This window comes from Ochotona princeps, chromosome 5, assembly GCF_030435755.1.
Source record: "Ochotona princeps isolate mOchPri1 chromosome 5, mOchPri1.hap1, whole genome shotgun sequence".
NCBI classification, from domain to species: Eukaryota; Metazoa; Chordata; class Mammalia; order Lagomorpha; family Ochotonidae; genus Ochotona; species Ochotona princeps.
The window spans coordinates 31,777,332-31,793,993 of NC_080836.1; the positions used below are offsets into that span (position 1 = coordinate 31,777,332).

Genomic DNA, 16,662 nt, shown 5'->3' on the forward strand with positions numbered 1-16,662 from the left:
TATAAAAATTCATAAAACAGAGGCCAGCAGTGTGACATGGTGGGTAAAGCTGCCACTGGGGCCATCTGGATCAACCAGCAGATAGAAAACCTCTCTCTATCTCTCTCTCTGCTCTGACTTTCAAGATAAATAAATAAACTTTTAGGGAAAAAAACTTTTGAGGTTCATAAAGCATGCATCTTCAAGGTGGATCTGTAATCTTTACCAAAAAAAAAAATGTTTTCTGTGTATTTGGGAAACAGAGAGCGCGGGGGGAGAGCAAGAGAGCGAGCAAGAGAGAGCGCTCATAGCTACTGTTCAATCACTAAATGCCAGTTACAAGGCAAAACTATGAATTTTAGTCCAGCTGTCCTGCTTGGGTGACAGGGATCCAGTTCCTGAGCGATCACTGCTGCCTCCTAAGTCTGTTAGCAAGCAGATGGAGTCAGGAGCTAGAGCCAGCTATCTTGCTCAGACAGTCTAATATGGGATGTGATTATCCTAACTGGTGCTGCTTTTCCAGGCTATAGGCTGAGATCTGGGTCAGAAATGGAGCAGCTGGGATACAAACAAGTACCTGTATAAAATGCCAGCTCTGTGGGGAGAGGATTAGACTGTTGATCCATGCCAACCCCAAATTTGTATAATTTTTTTTTTTTAAAGATTTTATTATTATTGGAAAGCCGGATATACAGAGAGGAGGAGAGACAGAAAGATCTTCCATCCGATGTTTCACTCCCCAAGTGAGCCGCAACGGCCGGTGCACGCCAATCCGATGCCGGGAACCAGGAACCCCTTCAGGGTCTCCCATGCGGGTGCAGGGTCCCAAAGCATTGGGCCATCCTCGACTGCCTTCCCAGGCCACAAACAGGGAGCTGGATGGGAAGTGGAGCTGCCGGGATTAGAACCGGCACCCATATGGGATCCCGGGGCATTCAAGGCAAGGACTTAAACCGCTAGGCTATGCCGCCGGGCCCAAATTTGTATAATTCTTTTAAGAAAAATATTTCCCTTTGTGTTTTTCTTAATCTTTATATGATTGTTTTATGTTTGGAAGTTTTGTATCATGTTTTTCTTCTAACACCTCATTTCTCTTTCATTGTCATGGGTAAAATTATGTAAGTTTCCCCAATGTGTAAATAGAAATTGAACGCAATTTTGTTTTCTACCATTCTTACCACTGTTGTTTTTACCTTTTTTTATTGAAATAATCTTGCCTTTTAGCTTTAGATTAATGTTACTTTGTTATACTAAATCATTTCATCAAATTATTATTTGATTCATCACTGTTGTAAAACAATCTCCTAACTAGTTGAATCTGTTGCTCTAAATCCCCACACCTGGGTCTGCTCATGAGATGCACAGAAAGAAAATCACTGGCATTGTGATGAAGGAAAAAAGTTGGTATGTATTGCAAAGCACAGAGGGAGGGAAAAAAAGCTATTTGGTAATTGTCAGCTGTGTGGTTACAGGTGACTTGTTTTCGAGATTATAATTGGAGCTGAGAGTTGCATGCTCAGGTTGAGTCCAAATTTCCAGCCGGTTGATAGTAGTCATGACCTTCCTTTGGGGAGCTACATTGCCACATTTTTCAGGGGATTTTTATGATAACCAAGTGTGTGTCAGTCAGACTGGGGACTCTATACAGATGGTAGTTGCTTCCTACCCTGGGTCATGAAATCAGGGAGACCTAAGGATAAGATACTGACCATTTAGATATTAATTACTGGTGAATTTTTCTTGACCAGTTGCACCACTCCTTGTGTTTCATGAGTTTCCTTTGATAAGTGATTAATTAGCTACCCTAAAGGAAAGGCAAGGACACCTTGTGATAAGGGTGGAAGGCTGGAACCTTGTGATATCTTGCCTGTGCTTTGGAGACATTTGTATAGCAGTTCCGTGTCAGAACCATGCTAAATTAGGTATAATCCAAGGTTTTACTTAATTTTTTGCCAAGATATCCTCATAGTTAAAGTTGTTTGCCTTTCTTTAAGTTACATTATTCAGGAAGGATGGTAAAGTTCTTCAGTCCTTGTGTAACTGGGATATGCTTTTGTATCTTTGAAAACTAATGTTATACTGGGTAGACTTAGAAATATCTGACAGACACTTTTTGGGGTTTTAATTGAGTTCCATTACCTTATACTATATATGATTCTATGAGCCAAGTCTGATGTCATCTTCCAGATAGAAAGATATTAAGGGATTATGTCACATGGTCATGGGGTAGGCAAATCTGAAATGTGTAGTGAGGACCATCAGACTGGTAACATCAACTAGTGTGTAACATCCACTGTTGATGTTGCAGTTGATGTCACTGTTTTCTCCCCTATATTGAATCTACTTTACTCAGAGTATACTGATTTAAATGTCAGTCCCTTCTAAAACTTAGAAGGAAAAAACATACCCACTTTATAATTTTATCCCTTTTTCTATCACAATGTCATTTGTCTACTACATTTTCTTCAGCCATCTGGTTAGAGACTGGTCTATATTAGTTATTCCTTTCTTTTCTTACATTAATTCTCAATTTTTCCTCACTTCTTTATGTAGAACACTTAATTGAAAGTGCTTTAGTATTTTTTCCAATGGAATAAATGCATTTGGGACAATAAATTTTTCCTGTTTTAATTAATTGAATGGAGGCTTTGGAATTGGCAATATGTAGTTTACTTACAGTAAACTCACCTGCTTAGTCTATAGCTCTGAGTTCTGGCATGTGTACACATGAGTTTAACCAGCACCACACAGAGGACGTACAGCTTCCGTTCCACTCTGAAACTTCCTCATGCTCTGTTAACCTGTCCGCAACTCCTAGCAACCAGTTCTTTGTTTTCTGTTCTGAGAATTTCGCCTTTTCCAGAATGTCATATAAATCATAATCATTATGTGGCCTTTGGTTCTATCTTCATTCACTTGTCATAGTACATTTGATATTCACTTGTGTTCTTATGTGAATCAATGGTCATTATGACCAGAGGTCTAGTTTATATAATTCCAATTTTGTTACTTGTACTCAGTGGAGCTTATTTTAGAGGTTTAGCATTTGTTAATGAATGGTCAGTGTCTGTAAGCGTGAAGTGAACTCGCTTTTTAATATGTATAGTATTATATGCATGGACGTATTAGAAAGTCTTGTTAATTGTGTCCTACGGACATATTTCTTTACTATTTTTACTTATCTAGTCTATTAGTTCTTTTTTTTTTTTAATTTTTTTATTATTATTGGAAAGCCGGATATACAGAGAGGAGGAGAGACAGAGAGGAAGATCTTCCATCCGATGATTCACTCCCCAAGTGAGCGCAACGGGCCGGTACGCGCCGATCCGATGCCGGGACCAGGAACCTCTTCCAGGTCTCCCACGCGGTGCAGGGTCCCAAAGCTTTGGGCCGTCCTCGACTGCTTTCGCAGGCCACAAGCAGGGAGCTGGATGGGAAGTGGAGCTGCCGGGATTAGAACCGGCGCCCATATGGGATCCCGGGGCTTTCAAGGCGAGGACTTTAGCCGCTAGGCCACGCCGCCGGGCCCATAGTCTATTAGTTCTTGATGGGTGTGTGTGGGTGTGTGTGTGTAGAAACATCTTGTTGTGTTTGGGAATTTTTCTGTATCTTTGATTAATATCTGTGATTTCATTATACCTAGATGATACTTTAACTTTTTGATTTATTCATATATTTTTAATATTATATTCTTTCTCTTTCAATGCTTATTTGTTCTGATTCACTTTGTGCATAGTCAGAATTCTCCACAGAAATAAACCGATAGAATTAATATATGAAAAATACACGTGAAAAATGATTGCACTTGATTAACATGGTTTGTGATGCTGATTTATTTTTATGCCCTTTGAATTTGATGATGATAGTGCTTTAAGCTTAAGGTCTATTGATTTTTGCTACTGGTGTATCTTAGATATTATCTTTCCCAACATTATTCATCTGCCTTACCTTCTATGTTATATTTGTAAAATTTGTTTGTATATGTGGTAAGGCCTCTAGCCTCCATGACTTTTAATGTCTGTTTTAGTTTTCATTTGTTTCTATCTCATCATTCTGTTCTCAATAAATTCCTCAGTTTCAGGTAGTTTACAATTCACTACCTTTTCTACTATATCCTGTGTAGAATTTATAGTGTCTACTAGAGCTTTATAATTAGATTTTTTCCTCTGTAAGAATTTTTGTTATATTTTAGCATGAACTTTCTTTTTTTCCTGTTGATTTTGTTTACAAATTTTTGATTCTTTTATATAAATGTTATATCTTCTTTTATTTGCTAATGGATCCTAACCTCTTTAACCGGATTCTTGGTTGCTTTTTCTGTCTGTCTGTCTGTCTATCTATGTATCCATCTATCTTTATCTAGAGGGAGAGGAGTTACAAGATCTACCTGATTCATATATGAATTCACCCATAGCCGTTATCTCTTGTGGAATATATGTAGAATAAATCATTTTTTATATATATATATTTTTTTATTATATTATTTATGTATCTGAGGTGAAGGGGGATATTGAGGGAGAATCCCCACCCAGTTTCCCACCCGCCCAAGGTCCCAGATGTGGGGCATGCTGAGATACTTGCTCAAGTGGTCTTAATAGTCTTCCAGTTGTGGATCGCTGCCAGTCACATCCCTCCCAGCTCGATTAGGTCACTGAAGAAGCCACTGATTGTCACAGTCCATCATGGAGTCTTTGTTTGCCCAGTATTTTGCTGCCCAACGTTTAGCTGAGGTGGTTGATTGACCTGTTCCGTCCTCCGTCCTCTCCTAGCCAGGGCTCTGAGTCCAGCAGTTCGATTGGGGAGATCACCAAAGAGATTTAGAGGTATTCCCAGATCAGATTCCCGCATGTTCCAGCTAGCACCGGTTCCGGCACAGTCCATCGCCACAATCAGTTGGTGGTTGCAATCGCTGGGCTGGCTCCGTTCTCAGTCCCGACTTGCACTGGAACCAAGGGTGTTGCAGTCCAGCCTGGTTCTGCCCAGCATGCACTCTACTCTTTCATCAACCAGTGGGGTCTGCAGCCCAGTCGGGGCGACCCACAATAACCGCCACCAGGCCCGCCCCTCACCCTGGCCTGCCAGTATACATAGCAGACTAGTCCAGTCTGTCCCGCTTCCCATATGGCTCCAGTACCTGTCAATGGGCATTGAAGCTTAGTTCCCTCCAACCAACTCAACTCTCCAGCCCTCACGGATATTGCTGAGTGCCTCTCCTTCTAGCCACCCCAGCCCCCGTCCTAGTTTTCATGCCCTCTCGTGGGAGTAGTGACCCAAGAGGGGGAACCCCACCACTTCCCTCTTGGGTCTCTCTCAGCCCCGGTTTATGATCTCTTTGGGTGGTTCTGTGGTTTGACTTGACAGAATTAGCTCCCAGTGCCAGCCTCTGCCAGCTGTCTGCAGTTAAGCCCAAACAGTGTTCACCCACTCCAATTTATGCTAGAACGGGCAGGAATAATCAGCCCAAGCTGGCTTTTCCCTGTTCTAGTCCACATGCGGCGCTCAGGTGTTGCAGCCCTGCCCAGTCTGGTCTGTCCCCATCCCATCCCACACTGTTCAGTGAGAGTAGCTGTCCGGCGAAGGGACCAGCCCCTCCATCCCCCCGCTGCTCTGCCCTCTCCCTTCCTGGTTCTCACGCGTGTTGGTTGGGTGCTGCATTCTAATCCAGTACAGGTAATCTCACCCTGGCATTCCGTATCATGCACTAGTTTTAGTCGCAACCGAACCTGGCCCGACCCACACTCTCCTCCGGTGCCCGGGTTTGCCAGTGGATGACATGAACTGATTCATCCTGGTCCGCCCCTGACCCATGCCAAATGTATGCCAGTGGGAAACTTTCCATGGCCCATTCGGGGCTGTTTCCTATCATACTTCTTGCGCTTATTTTGCACATACCAGGGGGTCCATGAGCCAGCCTTCTCAGTTCACCTTCTGTCCTAGCAGGAACAGTGGCTTTTCATGGCTGGCTTTCACCCAACTCTGGTTCCTGTTGCTGGATGACTCAGCCCATCCATGGCTCGTCCATACCCATGTATTGCTCACACATGGCTCAGTAGGGGATTGAAACCTAGCCAAGTCAGTCCCACATCCACCCTGGTTCCCCAGGACACCAGATGGTGCTGGGGTCTGGCCCAGCCCGGTGCATCCAATCCCAGCCATACTAGTGTCATGGGAGATCACGACTGTTTCCTAGCTAGAACTCAGCCCCCATTCCAGCACTCGTGCCCCTTGGTGGGAACTTCAACCCAGCTAGGGTGTCCCCCCCGCTGACCGAATGGCCTGCTCCAGGGCAGCAGATCACGCACCCGACAGTGGCTGTTCTGACTCAGCTTGTCTCAGGACCTCTCCTGTCTTGGCCTCTACCAGAGACACCATGGCCCAGCATCCCCGATTAAAGTAGACCTGCAGGTGCAAGCGCAAAGAGTTACATGTCCCTATCACTGGCAGTCGCCAGGAATTCATGTTTCACCTATACTAAAGTTGGCCTAATTCATGAGTATCCCTGAGCAGCTATTACAAATAATAAAAGCCCCAGAGCTCGCCGCTGGGCGGCCAGCAGGCAGAGCCTGGCACCAATTGGTGCACTGGCCGCCCGAAGCCAGGGACTCGTCCACCGCCTTGCGGGGTGGTTTTGACTTGAACCCTTAGCCAGATCCGCCTTAGCCGAGGCGCCACCCCACAGTTGCCACCCTGCAAAGTGGGTCATTCCGTCCCCAGCCCCAAGCATGGAATCCGCCCTAACTCGTCCCACCTCCATGGCGGCAGGACGGAGCTGGATTAGTCCAGCTCCCAAATTGCCCTCATGGTTTGTGAACGTGGAGAAAACTAAAAGGAATAAATCATGTTTTATGCACATGACCTTGCCTTTATCTTGTTTTTCAATCCCCATATATTGATCCAGTTATTGTGGTTGTCCACTTTCTTAATTCTGTTTTCCTCAGCTGCTTGACAAATTAGTTTTCAGGCTCATCTGGAAGGGCATTTTTTTAAGTCATATCTCTTCTGCTTATCCAATCATTGAACCATAGGAGACATGGCCAGAGTTTTGTGAATTACTTTGTTGTTTTCTTCCTTTTTTCTTTGTTTTGTATAACTTGTATTCCTTTTAGATTTTAGATTTCATTGTTATTATCATTATCCATGATATATTTTTGTAGGTATTGGGTTTTCTCCCTTTCTTCCCCTTACTCCTTCCCCATTTTCTCCTCCCACAATTTTCCCTATTATTATTATAGTAGTATTGGCCTTTAGTAACAGTTACAAGTTCAACATTCTGCTATTTGATTGCATGGCATTGTAGGTAGAGACAAAGAATCTTGAGTTTCATAATGTCAGGATATATTTAACTGGTTCATGGGGAGTCCTCCTTTCACTCAATCCCATAAGCTTTTTCAGCCTATTTTGACAGTTTGAGTAGTCATATCTTCATGCAGATTGTAGACTCTGAGACTGGATCAAGTGTTTTGCAAGTCTCTATTTTGTTCTGTTTGTTTTTAATGTAACTGCTACCAGACCTGAAGTTAGCTTGAGCACAGTGTCGGTCTTGCTTACTACATAACGTGGTGAGTTTTATCTTTAGTACAGTTCTGTCTCTTGCATTTCTCTCTTTATTAGTTATATATTTTTCTTACATTTCATTTATTGTTGCTGAATATTAGAAATGGTAGTCTAATATATCTACTTTCATTTCCATCTTGACTAAAAGTCCTATCAATAGAGTTTATCATAAGAATTTGGAAATAGGGGCCCGGCGGTGTGGCCTAGCGGCTAAAGTCCTCGCCTTAAACACTCCAGGATCCCATATGGATGCCGGTTCTAATCCCGGTAGCTCCACTTCCCATCCAGCTCCCTACTTGTGGCCTGGGAAAGCAGTCGAGGATGGCCCAGGGCCTTGGGACCCTGCACCCACGTAGGAGACCTGGAAGAAATTCCTGGCTCCTAGCTTTGGATCCGCATAGCACCGGCTGTTGCGGCTCACTTGGGGAGTGAATCATCGAACAGAAGATCTTCCTCTCTGTCTCTCCTCCTCTCTGTATATCTGACTTTCCAATAAAATAAAATAAATCTTAAAAAAAAGAACTTAAAAGAATTTGGAAATAGGATGTGAATCTTTCTCAGATCCCTCATCTGGCATGTGTAAGAGTCATTCTTCTCTCCTCATTAGGGCATAGACATGGTACATCAAACACAAATACAAATGCAACTTCCAATCCTGAAGACATGACTTCTAAACTCAAGTTGTATTTGACAAATCATGGCTTCGACATTTCCTTCCTGTGTGTCTAAACCTTTATAAGTCTGTTTCTTTATCTGTATTTATCTCATGGTTGTCTTTAAAGAAATAAATAAGGAAATATATAAATCATTAGCATAGTGTACAACTCATGGTGAGCCTCCAAGAACGTTATTCATTATTTGTACAGTGAAGTTACAAGAACTACCTGGTTCATATATGAATTCACCTATAGCCATTATCTCTTGTGAATATATGTAGAATAAATCATGTTTTTCATATATGTCCTATTATATGTGATACGAAGTGTTACTTTTAAATGAAATAGAAATGAGGGTTTTTTTCCCCTGTGGCCATTATCTCTTGTGGGATATATGTAGAATAAATCATATTTTTCATATATGTCCTGTTATATGTTACATGAAGTGTTACTTTTAAATGAAATAGAACTGAGGTTTTTTTTAACTCCCTCACATGATCTATAATTTGTGAGTGATTTAAAAAATGTTCAAAGGTAATTTCCACTCATGGATATTTTTCCTTATAGAATAACTTTTTGGACTTATTTTCTCATCAGATGTAACTATCATTATATTAACTATCATTCAAATATACATTTATGTCAGACATTGGCAATCAGAAAAAGTTGTGACATGATCAAAATTCATTTTCACTTGGAATCAATATTTTGGGGGCAGATCTGGCCTCTGTCATTCACAGAAAGGGATTACATCCAGTGTCTTCACCTATTTAAACACCGGTGTTTTCATTCGTAAAAGAGAAATGACAGTACACACATACCAAAGTATCTGAAAAAGATTAAATGAAATAAGGTCCAGAAAAGCTGTCAGTAAATGGAAAATTATTAGGTGTATGAGTTGTGATTTCCAGTCTTCATCATAGCAGCTTTATAGAGCTGTTAGGAAAAAGGATGTATCCATTAGCCCGAAAGATCAGGGGCATCTCCAAGCTATCCTGAACCTTTTGTTGTAAGGAAAAACTTTCCATTTGAGTTCTGTGACAAATGGCTCTTTGCGAATGGCAGTGAAGTAGATACACATTATCTGGTATTTGTGATTGAGAACTGCTGAAACCAAAGTACTAGAATTTTTCAGTATTTTGGTCACAGCTTAAAATACTTAGCTTTTAGCAGTTTGAAGCAGAAATTAAAAAAACCTTTACTCCTAAAGTATGCTGATCCAGCATTTCCTTCCTGATTCACATCAAATTTTACATACCTGTGGTGAACTATCTTGCTCAAGTGTAAGAACTCAACTGCACATCCTTAGCTGATGGCTCTGTTTTTAGTTACACAAAAGGTGTTCACCAATAGAGTCCACAATTCAGTTTCTCTACTCCTTCCACACAGTGAAATGTGGAAGAAAGTCTTCTACATCAGTCATGCTTTCTTCTTCTCAGGGTAGGACAAATGTTAAACTAAAATGGCTAAGGAAAAAAAAACTAAAATGGCTGCTTCTGTGAGCCAAGTACAAAGTTCAGTAGATAAACTTGGAGCGTCACTCAGCTACTTCTTAGCCCCTTTCTCTCTTAACTACCTTCTTACATTTCCTCTCATAATTCAAAATTCAAAGCAGAAAGGTTACAGTGTGTATCTTGCTTCCATCCTGTTCCTATCAGGCTCAGCCTTTATCCCCCTTTGATCACTGGTTCTTACTAGTTTCCTTCAAATTCTTCTGGTGTTTGTTAATGAAACAAAATAACAATATAGATACCGACATATTCTTCCCTCATCTTATACAAATGGTAGCATTAACTGAAAATGTTATTTTTCACTTTTTAACGGAATAATTTTCATATATTATACTTGTAATATAAAGATAAGTTATGCAGAAGTATGGCTGAAACTCAGTTCATTAGAGCCTCATTCCCCCCTGAAGCTGCATAGTATCTCATTACAAGTATATGCCATGGTTTATTTAAGTAGCCACAAATGGAGGAACACTTGAGTTAAGCATTGGTTTGGTGAATATATTTGAGTGCTGTCATTTTATACACATGCAAGCTATTCACAGAATAAATTTCCAGAGGTAGGATTACTGAGTCTTAGAGTAAATGCTTTTTTTTTTTTCATTTTCTTATTGTTTCACTCATCTCAAAACAACAGATAGTAGTGACATCAGAGGAGGAACCTATTCATGGAGTTGTGCAGTCAGACCTGGGGCTAGTTTGGACTATGTCATTCTTGACATGTGACTTTGAGCAAATCACCTCACCTGTCGGTGAGCTCCCCCCTATGTCCCACTGTAAAGAATGGAGGTGAATACCTAATCTGAATTGAATGATTATAAAATTAGATGGTATCATGGGTAGAAATTTTATTGAGACTATTAACCTGTAAATGACCAACACACACTTGATGCCTATGTGCTATGTTCATTTTCTTTTTCTTTTTTAAAATTTTCATTCCCTTTTATTTATTTTTATTCCAATTCACTATAATTTTTATTTCTTTATGTATTTTAAATGCCTGAGTCAATCAAAACAGGGATTTCTCATCCAGTAGTTTGCTGTCCACATGCCATGAAGAACCAGGGCCAGGACCAAGCCAACTTGAAATGTGAGCTTTGAACTACGTCCTTTCTGCCACATTGGTGATGGGGTCCCAAGTATGTTGGCCATCACCTGCTGCCTCCAGAAATGCTCACTGGAAGGAAGCTGGAATCAGAAGGTGAGCCAGAACTGGAAGTCAGGCACTCAGGGGTGGGATGTGAGCATCCCAAGTAGCATCTTCACAGCTGCACTTGCCACTTGTCCTGTGTTCTGTAAATGTAACGTGCACATAGACTTCTGTAACCACCATCATAATCAGAAAGCAAAATAGTTAATACACACATTTTTTATTTTGATACATGGTGAGTAGTTACCCTCCACACTGGTTATATCTGCAATCTGCATTCCGCCAATAATACGAGTGGCTTTTACCTCACAGCCTTGGCAGAAGATAGAGTTGGTTATTTGTTTGCTGTGTGTTTGTTGTCATATTATTCTGCATGCATTAACATAAGCAGTTGCAGCAGCTGTCTGGCTCTTCTTCCCTTGATTAAAGTTGCTTAAGCCTAAAATCTGAAGCTTAAAAAGAAAAATAAATACTAAACAGAGGCTTCATATTTTAATCACACTTTGTAGCAGCTACTTTCCCCATCTGCTCCTGGAACAAATAGACAGCTTAGTTTACAGCAGTCTGTCAATCTGAATAAGACAAAACCAAAGAAAAGCAGAGGACTAGAGTCTCCACCATGGTAGAAATGGAGAAGTTTAACTGTTCTTTAGTAGGTGTTCATAGGTTCCCCTGCACATATAACTTTTCTCTTCTGCTTCCCGCCTAGTATCAAAACATTTGGAAATAAAAGCTGATTGGAATGTTCTTATACTTGTATATTTCCATTTGTAAATTTACTAAAAGAAAGAATAGTATTAATGGAATTGACATGAAAAACCGGGCAAAACTGTCATCTATCCTTTTTCTGTGTGTAAAAAGGCCATACCAATATGAAATTCTTTTATGTCAGATTTCAAAACCACTAACCTTTGGGCCAAATTCAGCCAACAGGTTTGTATCATGAGCTTTACATAATCTTCCAAAGTTGAGATATAATACATTAAAATCCAAATCTCTAGCTTTTCTTGAATGATGAGAATATTTGGCCATAGATTCCTTTAGTGTCACAGCAGCTATTGATGATAGGGTTGTGCATTCTATTCTGATTAATACATTTTTATATCACACTACATTATTTTTGTCCGCTAAGTCTCACAAATAGTATGTAATTAGGCCAAAGTGTTTATAAGTTTTATTATTAGCACTTGCCAAAATCTCATTGTCTTGAGATGCACATGTAATGATTAAAAATTTTTGCTTATAAATTATAGTTATGATTAAAGTGTTCATATGAATCTGAAATCTGTTACTGGTTTTAGTTGTTGGACTTACAATGTGGAGCTCTTTCCTTTTTTTAGATGAATTTTTTTTTTAACTTCTTGGGAAACTTACTGATTTTTATCACTTCCAAAATACTTCTTACTTTTTTACCTGATATGTTGATTATTTCATGTCTGGATTATGTGAGTTTTATTCCACATCTACAAAAAAATTCCATTGCTAAAAATTGTTGCAGCAAGGTTAATCAGAGTTATGATCATATGTCTTCTGCGTTTTGATCTCTGAGCTGATGAGTTGACTTAGCTTCTCATTGATTTTAATCTAGACTTTACAGATCCGATCCCTGTTGATTTAGGTGAGCTTTCATCACTTGTTTCCCCTAATTCTTACATGCTTTGCATTGAAATCTATCATGGTATATACACAGATTACAGATAAAGAACACTTCTTTGGAATATTAGAACAATGGGTGTTTTCTTTATGAGCCTATTAAAGTTAGTATCTGTGTCTAAAGGGCATTCACTTGATCTGGCTGTACTCATTTTATAAGAATCTAGATTCTTTTTATGATTCTTCCTGTATTTTTCTAATTGTTGTCTAAGAATAATTGCTACCAGAAAAAAAAAGTCACAATGTAATGGAAATAATAGATTCCTAGTAAATACCAGAAGCATGAAATTGGGGGATAAATGTTTTATTATGAAAACTATGAAAAAAAAGTCTGCCTAAATACTGATAAAAAATTTTAGCTGTGGGAAAAATGAAAGCCACAAAAGGATGAATGATATTTTTGTTTCCTTTTGTGTAACTTTTAATTAATGATATTCTGTCCTTAATATTTAACGTCCTAACACAATCTTGAAAAGTTTCCTTTTTGGCAAAATTAACCATAAATTTTTTTCAATTTTTCATACTGTCCCTCCAACCTTTTGATATTCAAGTTATTCAAATTATTCTCCTAAAAGCATCATCCTCATTGATGTTCTGTATTTCAGTCTTTGGTTACTGTGTATGACTTGAGTGGAGTTCACATACCGCTTTCATTATCTTCATGATACCACATTTCTTTCTCAGTATTGACTTTGAATCATGTTGTATTACGTTACATATAAGTATAAATTGTATCCCAAGAGAATGTATAGAAGAGTCCTTTTTTAGATTTATTCATTTTTTATTGGAAAGGCTTATATGCAGAGAGATGGAGAAATAGAAAGATCTTCCATCTAGTCGTTCATTCCTCAAACAGCTGGAACAGCCATAGCTGAGCCAATCCAAAGCCGGAAGCCAGAAGCTTTATCTGGGTCTCCCACACGTACATGGTCCCAAGGCTTTTGGTCATCCTCCACTGCTTTCCCAGGCCATAAACAGGGAGCTGTATGGGAAGTGGAACAGCCAGGACATAACTGGCACCATATGGGATCCAGGTGCATGCAAAGCAGAGATTTAGACCCTGGGTCACTGCACTGGCCCTCATAGAGGAATTCTTTAGAAGTTCAGGAAAATAAAATTTCAAGGTCAGTTTATTTTTGGTGCAAAAGAATGCACAATCCATGCATGTGAGAATTATTCAGAAAGTTCATAAAAAATACATACTTTTAAAATGCTATCCATGCATTTAAAAATTGTTTTATACAAAAATAAGCCTGCATATTTTGGTATGTGTGTGTGGTTTTGTGTGTGTATGTGTGTGTGTGTGTGTGTGTGTTTATTTTGTTTTGTTTTTGCTGTTTTTGTTTTTTATTTGAAAGGCTGAGTGATGGAAAGAAAATGAGAAGGATCCTTCATCCACTGACTCACTCCTCAAACGGCTGCAGAAGTCAGGTCTGGGATAGTTCTATGCCAGAAGCCAGGACTCTGTCCTGTTTCCTCACACAAGTTGTAGGGACCCAAACATTTGGCTCATTTTCTGCTGCCTTTCCAGGCTTATTAGTGGGCTGCTGGAGCAGAAGCAGTTTAGTGGGACTTTAACTAGCACTCTGATATTAGATGCCAGCCCACCTGCCACAAAAAGAAATTATAAACTTACCTTTTAACTCCATTTTCCGGCAAACATTTTGAAGTACCCACATACATGTGCACCTTCCGATAACTTGAGAAAGATTAACAAACATATATCATGAATGTTTAGAATACATTCTTTGTTATATATTTTTTTTCATGATATATTTATTTGAAGGTCACAGCTGTAGAGAGAGTGAATGAGATCTTCCATCAACTGATTCACTCCCCAGTTAGCTGCAATGACCTTGACTGGGCCAGGTCAAAGCCAGGACACAGGAACTTTCTCTGAGTCTCCCACTTGGGTTGACCAAACACTTGAGCCATTTTCAACTGCTTTTCTAGACCGTTAATCAGAAATTGGATTGGAAGTGGAGCAGCTGGATATTGAAGAGCTCCCATAATGGGACACTGGTATCACAGAAACAGCTTCACCTGCTACACCACAATGCCAACCAAATACTTTTGTTGTTGTTGAGATATACTTAATTATTTGAAAAGCAGAGTGCTAGAGAAAGGGGGAGAGACAGAGGGAATCTTTTATTCTTTGGTTCACCCATAAAAAATGGAGTTGCTGGAACTGAATCATAGGCAAAACATATGGGTCATACATCTCAAGCATCACCTTAATCCTTTGCCTCAAAACACTGTCCCCAAAACTTGCTTCTTAAAATTAGAAATAAGGATGGATGAAATTGTGGGCTCCTGGTTTTAGTCTGAGCAAGCTTCAACCATTGCAGCCATTCAAGAAGTAAAACAGTGAATTGAAATTTTCATATTCATTTATTCATTCTCTCTCCCTCTTGATCTCACCTCTTTCAAGTGAGTAAATGTTTAAACAATAAATTAGATCACTGCATTTTATCAGATTTTAGAACATTAATGGTTACAGAAAGAAGAAAAACTGGAAGAACTTCAGAATACTGTGTGTCTGATCAGATTCACAATTAGGTTCACATTTGTGCCTTAACACTCTTATCAAAATTAACCTGAAAGTTCTTCCACTTACAATGTGGCAACTCTGGACTCCTGTGCTACTCATTGTTTCCTTTTCATTTTTTTTCTTCCAAGACAAGCCAGAATGGTCTCTCTCAACTTGGCCAACCAAGTATGGTGAGCCCTAACTATTGTATTAAGTAGATGCTCTAACCCTCTTGCCAAAAACTTCTTTTTCTGAAACCCAACACATATCAGATTTTTATTTCAGACACGATTGGTGCTTATCCTGCAGGTGCTAGTATAGCTGTACTTTTTAAAACTAAAGATACTTCAAAAATACATGGAAAATGGAAACAAAGCCAGTCTATCTTAATGCAAAGTATTTTTAAATCCTTGCTTATTAGGGGTCTTCAGAACGTTTGTAGAAGTGCTTATGAAACACCAATGCATAATTTTCAAGGATGATGTGAAGAATGAACTTACATTTTGGTTGTGGGTATTTAGTTGTCATAGCCATGTTTGTTTAAGACAATTCTCTCTCAAGTGAATTTCCTTGGAATTCTGTTGTCCATAAATATAAGAGTTTGTTCCTGAATTTTCAGTTCCATTATATTGATCTGTATGTCTGTGTGCCAGTATAACACTATATTAAAAATAGCTTTCTTAAGTATGAAATCAAGGAGGGGAATCAAGATGGTGGAATAGGGTGAGGATACATTTAAACAGACAGAGAAGCATTATCCAGGGTGAAGCAGAAGGGGCACATTCCAGGATATAGGAGAGGACATACCAACAGCAGAGGGGTACCTGGAGACTGATGAACACAGGAAAGCAGCGGAAACAACAGGGTGGTGTTGCAGTGACCAGACATCCCAGCAGCATTCAACCAGTAGTGATCTGAACTGCACCAGCGGCTGGAACTCCACAAGCAACCAGGTGGGAAGGAGAGTTCACCAGGAACTCAGGTGAACCCAGACAAAGAACTGCCTGTCCTGCTGCTTTGTTTGATGTGACAAGGAGTAGAGAAAGAGCAGCAAATCCCAAACACGAGGTGCGGGGACAGGGTGGATTTCACAATCCAAACCCCCAGTGAATGTTACTGAAGATTCCCGTGCAAAGGAGCAAAAGCCTTTGCCAACCTCAGAGTTAACTAAGGAAGACATCAAGCAAATGGGGGATACAGAATTCAAAACACTTGTTATAAAGCTTCTTATCAACAATGAGAAGCACATGCAGGAATTTAAGGAATATGTCAAACAGGAAATAGCAATACTGAGACAAAATCAAGCTGATTTATTGGAAATGAAGGATGTAATAGAGCAAATTAAAATTCAGTGGAAAGTCTCCAAAATAGAATGAATGAGGCAGAAGAAAGAATCTCAGAATTGGAAGATATTTCTGGTCACAGTGGAGAAACAATTAAAAAGCTGGAAGCAGAGCAGGATCAAGCTAAAACAAGTATTCAAGAATCAAGAGACACTGGTAAAAGGCCAAAGGTAAGAGTTACGGGAGTTCCAGAAGGTGCAGAAAGAGAAGCTGGGTTTAAAGATATATTCAAAGAAATAATAAACGAAAAGTTCCCTAATATGGAGAGAGAATTGGGAAAGAGAATACA

At 39.7% G+C, this 16,662-nt stretch overlaps 1 protein-coding gene across 3 annotated transcripts in view; it reads left to right on the forward strand.

The window, feature by feature from the left end:
* The first annotated feature begins 1,220 nt into the window (after positions 1-1,220).
* The window catches only part of MBD5 (methyl-CpG binding domain protein 5), a 167,712-nt gene continuing 152,270 nt past the window's right edge, over positions 1,221-16,662 (forward strand). For 2 of the 3 annotated variants that reach the window (XM_058664466.1, XM_058664464.1), the window contains exon 1: positions 10,157-10,898. The gene's annotated coding sequence lies outside the window, so the exon portion shown is untranslated. Of the gene's footprint in view, positions 1,384-10,156; positions 10,899-16,662 lie in introns of those variants that run through there. The other variant, XM_058664465.1, reaches the window with a different exon arrangement.